The sequence below is a fragment of the Vitis vinifera genome, chromosome 19, assembly GCF_030704535.1.
Source record: "Vitis vinifera cultivar Pinot Noir 40024 chromosome 19, ASM3070453v1".
Lineage (NCBI taxonomy): Eukaryota > Viridiplantae > Streptophyta > Magnoliopsida > Vitales > Vitaceae > Vitis > Vitis vinifera.
Window position 1 is genome coordinate 4,250,878 of NC_081823.1, and position 9,882 is coordinate 4,260,759.

At 39.6% G+C, this 9,882-nt stretch overlaps 1 pseudogene; it reads right to left on the reverse strand.

The window, feature by feature from the left end:
- Positions 1-905: 905 nt before the first annotated feature.
- On the reverse strand, positions 906-1,554 carry LOC100243533 (elongation factor 1-alpha-like; annotated as a pseudogene).
- Positions 1,555-9,882: the final 8,328 nt, after the last annotated feature.

A 9,882-nucleotide genomic window follows, 5' to 3' on the forward strand; every position in this document is an offset into this window, starting at 1 on the left:
AAAATAGATAAATATAGAATAATGTTACTAATTAGAAAAACGATATTTGAACGGATGAAAAGTGGATGGTGAAATTTGAGATTGAAGATTAAATTAGGGAGTCAGGATTTTGAAGAATTGAACTTTAATGATTGGGTTTTTAACGAATTAAATAAATGAATATAGAATATTAATAATAGTAATAAAATAAGTAAGCGTGAAAATTGAGATATCAGGAATCGGAAATTAAATTCGAAAATCGAAATTTTGAAAAATCGTTCGAAGGTGTAAATTGGAAAATGAACGGATAAATAGATAAAATAAAATAATAACGATAGAAGTAGTAAAGATTTAATGGACGAATGTGAAAATTGGATTTTTTGAAGGTTAACTTTTGGGAAATTGAGAATTCGGAAATTATTTGAAAAACGGAAACCTGGAAAATTAGATTTACGAAAAGAATTTTGAGGAATTAAATTTTGAGAGTGAAGATTTTGAAAGTTAAATTCGAAAGTTAAAAGGGGAACCGGAAATTAAACTTTGGTTTCAAATATGAAGAATTTGCATAAAATAAACAAATAGGTAAACGAATAAATGAATAATCTAAAAGGGGAGTGGACGTTAGGGAGATGGGCCAAAGCTGGCCATGTAAGACCATGCAGAGTGGAGTCCCGAACTTGGGGATTTGTGAGGCGGCAAGAAATAAAGGATTTTCAATACGTCAAACTGACAACTCCACCAGCTGTTTGAACATCACTGGTTTGTGTTTCCCGTAGCTCGGGTTCCACCTCTTCGACACCTCACCACCTAATACTCCTGGAAAGGTCGCCGCATTCCCGTTCAGCACCATTTAGTCTTGAAGCGCTGATGCATCGGACCTATACACCCACAAATCCACCATCATAGACGGCGGCAAGGGCGGAACCTTCTTGCTTTGGTGGCTAGAGAACCACCTTAATGACCGCATCAAAGACAGTCTTCACGTTCTTGATGACTCCAACAGCAACAGTTTGACGCATGTCACGAACAGCAAAACGACCAAGTGGGGGACTCGGAGAAAGTCTCCACCACCATGGGCTTGGTGGGAATCATCTTAACAAACCTTGCATCACCATTCTTCAAGAACTTGGGCTCTTTCTCAAGCTCCTTGCCAGGTCGCCGGTCAATCTTGGTCAGTATCTCAGCAAACTCAACAGCAATGTGGGAGGTGTGGCAGTCCAGAACAGGGGCATAGCCATTTCCGATCTGACCCGGGTGGTTCATGATGACGACCTGGGAGGTGAAGTTGGCTGCCCCCTTTTCAAACCTCTCGATAACATGCTTGTCAATATCTCCAAGCTTGCAGATCAAGTGACCAGGGAGGGAACATATGATGTGGAAATTGGTCTTGGGAAGAAAAACAATTTCTGGGTGACCCCGAGGTATTTGGTGGTCCAGGTTAAGGTCTTCAATGTTCAGTAGGTCCAAATTGACACCCTGATTCAGATTCTTCTGAATGAATTCGAGTTGGGACTGAGCGGATTTTTCTAAACATCCAAGAGATGGCACAATGGGGTCCATCCTCAACTTTCTGGGCTTTCTCTTTTGCATCTCTCAGCATTTCATGAGTGTGGTTCACACACTTTACAGGTATCCAGAATTTTCGTTTGTATGAGAATCGAGCTTCTCATGGGGCTCTCCCATAAATATCCCAACCAAAATGATCAACCCAACTGAGATATCCAACACTTTGAACAGACCAGAAACAAAGGAGAACAATCGAAAACAGAGTACAAACAGAGCACAAAAGAATGAAATAAAACGAACCAGTCAGACAGCCACGTTTCATATTACAATCCATGTGCTTAAACGAAGGTAAGTGAGATCAATAAATTTTAGACAAAGACCCAGGCATGATTTAGACATTTTATAGGAAAGCTGCAACAGAGACAGCTCATACCCGAACAAAACTCCAGGAAATGTGAACCAAGAGATCAACAACAAGTTATACTAAAAAAACAACAATAATAGAGAAGGAAAATGAAGAAATCCAAAATAAAGAAATCCATGTTGGCCATACCTGAACCTCTCTGGTAGTGCTTACTCAGCTCCCTCCTCTATAAGCTCTCCCTCTCCTTCTCGATTCGTCCTCCGCCTCCCAGAAAAGCCCCCCCTTTCTATCTCTCTGTCTTCCCTTTAGCTTCCGTTCGTGTCTTCCTCAGCAAGCCAGCCGTATCCCGTCCCCTCTGCCGCCCAAAAACTCTGCCCTCTCTGCAGCCTCATAGCCCCCAAACACAGCCCTCCCATCATGTCGAGCCCCGGGAAAATAAAACTTAAAATTCAAAAAAAAAAGTCCCTCTTCCGGGGGTCTACACAGTGTCTCAATGGAAGTCATGCTCATGGGGAGAGAGACCAGTTTCTTTTGGTGTCTATTGTGAGACTGCCCGAGTATCCAATAGTATTGCAAGCAAGGAGTGCCATGGAGTGCGAATCAGTTTGCCTGAATAACTGCTCTTGCTCTGCTTATGCTTATGACGGAGAGGAGTGTACAATATGGGGTGGAGATCTTCTAAACGTGGAACAGCTATCAGATGATGACAGTAATGCTAGAAGTTTCTACATCAAACTTGCTGCTCTGAGCTAAATAGGACAGGTAAGAGAAAAAGAGTCATAATTGTTGTTGTAGGACATAGTTAAGCATGGGTCTTGTTTTATTTTTGATGTCCATCAAAATGACCATCGATTAAGCTAAATTTAATATCATATGTTTTGTTATGTACAGTTTCGAGCAGCAAGTGGAAGGTATGGATAATTGTTACACTGGCCATTTCTGTAACTTCAGCCTTTGTCGTTTGTGGGATATGGAGAAGGCTCCAAAGAAAAGCTCAGTATTTCTCATGGAAAGACGGATGGCCAATCAGTTGAACGGTTTTTAGATTCCATGGACAGATATAAAACCATTTCTTTCCCGAAATGAGTTCAATACCTCTATTGTAGAATAATTAAAGTAACATTAGGATTTCAATGTTCTAATAACTTCTCTATTGAAAATAAACTAGGAGATGGCGGTTTTGGACCAGTTTACAAGGTGAGATTAGTATCACTCACAATAATGCCTTTCAGAAAAGCCCACTTGGTATATACAGATTTTCTTTTACTTGGTGTCATTGTACTAAGTTAAAATTCCCATGACAGGGAAAGTCACAAAAAGGATATGAGGTAGCTGTGAACTGGACAAGGATGGCAGGAGTTAAAAAATGAAGTCATGCTTATAGCCAAGCTGCAACACAGGAATCTTGTGAAAGTTTTGGGTGGCTGCATTGAGCGAGATGAGAAGATATTGATCTATGAATACATGCCCAACAAAAGCTTGGATTTCTTCCTCTTTCGTTTGTAACTTTCACATATCTATACTTCCAGCTATTGTATATTCAATAGAAAAACTTCACACATTCATCATTCTTCACCACTTATTTGCTAACATTGGTTTGTATTCATTTGGTGCAAAATGGAAATAGATCCTGCAAAACATGGGATTCTAAATTGGGAGACATAGATTCACATCATTGAAGGGGTTGCTTAGGGACTTCTTTATCTCCATCAGTACTCGAGACTAAGAATTATTCATTGAGATTTAAAGGCTAGCAACATTCTTTTGGATAAGGACATGAACCCTAAAATATTAGATTTTGGAATGGTATGAATATTTGGAGGAAATGAATCAAAAGCAACAAAACATATTGTTGGATCTTAGTAAGTGAATCCTAACACATTGTAAAATATGCGAATTATCCCACAACATGTTTTTTTTTTTTTGCATATGTATTTGTATTCATGCAGTTACTAAAGAATTGTTTTAATAATGAATCCAGTGGCTACATGTCCCCTGAGTATGCTTCGGGAGGTCTCTTTTCAACTAAATTTGATGTTTTTAGTTTCGGAGTTCTATTACTAGAGATTCTAAGTGTGGACCCGCATTTTTCACGTGCGTCCCCACTTGATCGGCGAGACTCGCTTTTTTATTTATTTGTGAAAAATTGATTTAAAAAAAAAAAAAAAAAAAAAAGTTGGAGTCGCCACTTATTTTATTTTTATTTTTGAAGGGAAAATAAAACAAGAAATAAAACCCTAAAAAAAATGACTCCATAATTTTTGGAAAAGCGTGTCTTTGAAAACCAAGTCTTGGTCCGGGGATCAGGTTACTTATTGGGAAGGTACCTCTAAGAGGTAGCACCCTTCTAAGCCCTAAAAAGGTCTCTACTAATTAAGTTAAGGGGAATATGGCAATTAATCGGTTAATTATGGATACCTAAGTAGGCTAGGTGATTTCAAAAGATTTGCATGCTAAACAAGATCAAATCACAAAAACTGAGAGTTAGGGTGCGTACCTGAACCGCTCTTCAAGCGCTATCATAAAACATCAGAGTTAATATAGAAGTATAACACACAACATGTATTTAATCAAGATAATTGCACAATGAAGCTTATATATTAAAGCACCCAAGGATTATATTGAACATGGATATGATCTTCAATAGCATACATCTCTATAGAATTTTTGAAAGTGAGTGAGGAAGAGAGCGTACATGGGTAGCAAGCTAAACGCCTTTATGGAAAACAAGGTTAGCCAAATAATAGATTCAAAATAATCTCATATATATCACAAAGAGAAATCACAATATCAAACAAAAAGTGTTGAAGAAAACATCATGGATGTCGGGCCCCCACCAAAGCCCTGATTGATTTTGCATGAGTTGATTCCATAAATTCCATGACTTGGAATTATGGAGTTTGTTCATGCTTGAGAAAATCGAGAAAATCACGAAAATAGTTGAAAATAAAAGAAAATAGTGAAAGTGCATGCCCGGAGGAAAATGGCAGCAAATAGCATGTTAAAATTGGGATTTTACACCTAGATGCTCCTAAGATGGATTTTTCAAAGCTGGGAATGTTTAGATGAACAATGGTTCAAAAATTCAATTTAAAACAGTAAGTTCCCAATCACGGAAGTGAATAGAGGAGAGGGTGTGTGTAGCAAAGTAGCCATGATGAACTGGAGCTTGGGAGTTCAACTAAGTTTGCATTGCTGGTGATTGCAGGTGCTGCTGTTATTCTCTTTAAATTCCCCTTTTTTACTCTCTTGCATGCTTTTAAGTACCTTACATCACTGCATTCTCAGGCCTTTTCTGATTCCTTGAAATCCCCCTACATTCAGATTTACTTCCAAGAGTTTTGGCATCAATTCCCCAATTGGTTTCAGCTTTGGAGGGTGATCATAGGTCCTGGTCGAAAATGAAGACGATTTCCTTTTCCTCAAGCCTTTCTGTACCTTCATATTCATCTATTGGCAGCCTGACTTCCTCCTTAAGTTTATGGTGCAGGGAGTTGTCTATTCACATCAACACATTGATCTGCTTGAAGTTGCCCACTTTCTTTGACAAAACTCCATTTTCCGTGTCTCAAACTATGGTTCAGTTTCTTTATTTCTTCTACCTCAGAACAAAACTTGCAAATCAGAATTCTCCAGTTGTAATTTTATATTAGAATTCTTTAATTACCCCGCTTTATTTTCTGAACTGTGTTTGGACATCACCACCTGTTTCGATTTTTGGAGACCAATTCCAGATCTAAAGGTAGAACTTTCTATTCCTCTTGCAACTGAGAGTGCAAATTCTGTAGATTCTAGGCAGTCATCTCATGCCTTCTTTACACCTGCTCCTTGACTGAATTCCCAGCATCTAAATGTTGGGTTCCAGATGCAACTGTTCTTCCTCCAGATGATTCATTCTGAAAAATGTTCAGGCCAGAGCCATTTGGGACAGCTACCAAACTACCAGCTAAAGACTTTGAAGCAAGCGATGGTGTAGGCTTCAGTTCAAGATAGCCCATGCCAAATTCTTCGTCTGTAACCCATGAAGGCTTCCTCGCAGTTAAAGCTGCAGCAACACCTGTAGCCAACACCTTGAGATCCTCTCTTTCATCACTTTTAATTTTAGCTACCTGTTTTTCAAGGTTAATTCCACTCTTTCGTGTAACAGGGAAGACACTAGAAATTTTAGTTAACATTATAAGAGCATTTCGAATTTCCATGTACTCGGTTGATTCCAAGCACTGAATCAATAACCGTGTGATTCTTTGACTCCATTTCCAGTGTACCTTAATAAACTGGCCATATGTGACACGCTGACTGTTAGGATATCTATAATAGACAGCAAAGCCTGGCATGTTCCCACACTCCCGTTCATATATTGATTCATCACTCTTCCAATAGTAAGCAATCTTCATAGTCTCATACAGAAACCTTCCCAAGTCTACCAGCTTCATATTCAGTACAGCAGCATATCATAGGTTGCAAGGTTTTACATATCAGAACATCGATGGGGTTGACTGTGTTAAAGAATGGTGTTCCAAGGGAATGAAGAGTGTGTACGAACATAGCACAATACACAGCATCGGGCATACTGAAAGTACAGCGAGGAAAGATACAGCGCTGAAGGAACTCCATGTTAATCTTCAAAGTATCAAGACAGGAACTCAACCACTTGTCCTTTTTACGGGCAAGCCGTCTATGGACAGATGCTACATTCTCCTCATGCTTCTGGAGTTCACTAGTTAAACGATCTAGAGATTCTTGAATTCTTTCCTTGTCTTTCTTTCTTTTGGTAATTGCAGAATTTGAATTATCAGAAAGCTCTTCTAGAGCTTTAAGAGCAGAATGCTGCTTGGCAATTTCAGACTCATAGCGATGTCTAGGAACATAAAGATCATAGAGTGTGAGACCCCAGAAACTAGCATAGAGATCAGGAGAGAGGCTATTCCAGGCTTTTGATGGCAACATGGTACGTACAGTATCAAGAAGATCTGACCACACAATAGGCTTCCAAGGAGGGCCAAGATCAAGAATCACTTCACCAGAAGAGTCTGTAGGTTCAGACTCCTTTTCTGCAGTAGACATATTTGTAGATTCAACATCATCTAAAGGCCAGAACATATTAGAACTACTCCGACACTTGAACACATGATCAGGGGATGAGCAGGTGGGCACTCTGTGAAAGGAGACAAATCAGAGAATAATATCCTCAGATAGCCTATGAAGTCGATTCTATCGCTGATGCATAATCATTAGTTACATACTTGGCGCCTGAAACAGCCATTGATCAATTATCAAAGGAGCTTACAATCTCTTGCCGATTGAGTGATAAGTTGAGGTCAAGATCTCTGTATGCTGCATCCCTAAATCATGGTGATAATGACTTCTCCAGATTTCGGCAAAACCTTGATGCATGATCTTAGGATAACCAGACTAACGTTTTCTCTTTCTCCAGGTAGAGCAGTATTACGCGCACTGAAAGTTTTCTACATCTCCTACAGATTCGATTCTTGCTGAAGACTCTTTAGAAGTTTCATTTATAAGACATGTCTGGTTTGAGAGTGGTGTTCCATCTCCAAGGGCAGCAAAGTTCTTCCCACAGCCTATGATTTCAGACATTATCCCATCAGTGCATATGTCAAAAGTCTATCTGAGCACATGTTGAAAGTCTGATTAGCGGCTTCTAGTTTATACAGTCTCTGAGCTTTTCGGTCTCATTGTTCTTGCTATCAGATAAGGAGTTAGTTTCATGCCTATCAGCTTGTCATGTATTTAGCATAGATAGCAAAGTGAAAGGACCACACTTATTTTCAGCATGGTATATTTATCACTCAGCTGAAATCTCCAAGCGTAGATTCCTTCCCTTAAGAATATTTCCATCCAGATAAATAGGAGACAAAATATCCTTCCAGTCAAACATGTGCGACCCATAATTTACAGGTCCTATGCTTTCAACTTTACTCATTAATTCTAAATTTTCTTGTCTTCTGATCATATTGCTCAGAGGAAACCTGTGGGGTGGCCCACTGTGACAGACATGATCATGAGGTTTTTTGACAAGAGTCACTATCTTCATCAGCAAGCATGATTCTAGATGTTCCCAGGTATGACGATTCTGATTGAGAACACGCCTGAATTCTTTGGAATTGCAATACGAGCACCTTCACCAGTGGAGCCTATACAATTCAACCCAGGATGCATCGTTAGAAAGTCAACAATTTCAGAGCCTTTCCTAGTAACACAACTGATAAGGCCTTTTGGAAAGCCAGCCAGGGTGAAAGCAATGCACCATATGAAGAGCAGATACAACACCCTGGGTCGAAGGCTTGAGCATGGTTGAGTTTCTAGCAATCAGTGCAGGAGCAATTTTATTTTTTTTTGGACAACAAGGTTGACTGGATAGTTAAATTGGTGGAATGGTCAAAATGACCAGGTGGAAACCAAATCCCCAGACTTCATAACCTCAATAAATGCATCCTTTAAAGTATCTTTCTTCTTCCTACTGAATCTTCTTTGCCCATCAAGACCATCCTCGTTGTCAGAGAAGTTTCTACGATCTAAAGTGGCAGTAAAATCCCCGGAGTGAGATGTAAAATCAGAACTTGAACTCTCCCGATCAACCTGTTCATCAATTTCTGGAGCATTAGGATTATGATCACTATCCTCTGAATCATCAGGAGGAGGCCCCATACACTGCTCATTATTCGGTGAAGCCACCATATCATTAGATGCAGAAGTGAAATCAGATTCCTCAGATTCATCAAATTCCTCAGATTGACTCATATCCCTGATCCTTCTCATCAACCGCTGGACAATCGGGGTAGTAATCATTATCCTCAGGATCATCTAATGAAAATCTAGAGTTGAATTCTAGTTATTCCCAACTGCAGCTGCCTCAAAAAATAAAACCTCCTCTCAGCTATCAACTACAGAAAGTTTTGTTCTTTGAGAGTCATCTAAGCAGGTCCATGCAGTCAACTTCGCAATCACATGCAGGGTATAGCCAACCCTCGTCATTAGGAGGAATTTCTTCTTTTAACAATGGCGGTTCCAGACAAAACTGGTGAAATCCACGATCACAAGCACCATCACATCAACAAGATGATCAGCTTTGGGCAGATTACCTTTGTTACAGAAATAATTCATAAGAGAATCAAAAGTTTTGGCATCAATTGAAATGCCCCTCGTCCTCATGTTTAGATATGACTGAAAAGCTCGATTTGGATGCTCAGTACAAAGCCCTTGGACCACTGTATTATGAATTTTAACCTGAAGGCCCCAAGTTGGTCGGTTTGGGGAGACCCCCCTAAGGACCATTTCATCAAGGAAGTTTGCAGCCTCATGGGATTTCCAAATATCACTGGAACCACTCTTGATCTTCAGTATGCTGGGGCTCAATAGGACACTCCTGTTTAGATGTTCTTGGCTGAACAATAAACACCTGATCTCTTTCTAGTTTCATCTACACCAGAAAGATTCGATCGGTAAACAGAGGAACTCAAACCATGTGAACCCTGGGGAATAACATCAACTGGAGCAGGACCTCTTCTTCCAAATATCTCAACGTTGGCATTCCAATTGTATTCCATATCAGACTCAACAGTCAATGATCTTCTCCTGAGCTCTTATTTCAATACTTTCACCCCAATCACATCTTCACACTGACATTCAAATATCATAACCATTAAAGTAACAGGTTGTTTGCAGTGGTCATTGTCAAACATCTTTAAGCAATCAAAAGTTCAAAGGCAACCAATCTTTCTTGTTTTTCTCATCCTTCTAACTTTTCTGATATTTCTGAACCAAAGATGCCCAAGAGGATTTGCACTACTCTGAACTTCCCAACTCTCTTACGGATTTTTCTCTTCTGCTATTCTATTTTATTTTTGTGGACCCAGAATCTCAACCCCACTGAGATCACCTTTACGGCTCATAAGCCCACGAATCTATACCTTATTCATTCATAAATATAGGATGACACGCCCGGGAAGCAAAACAGAGCAATTTGAAGCATGCTCAACTATAGAAAAACAGCCCCGCCAAAATAGAGTTTG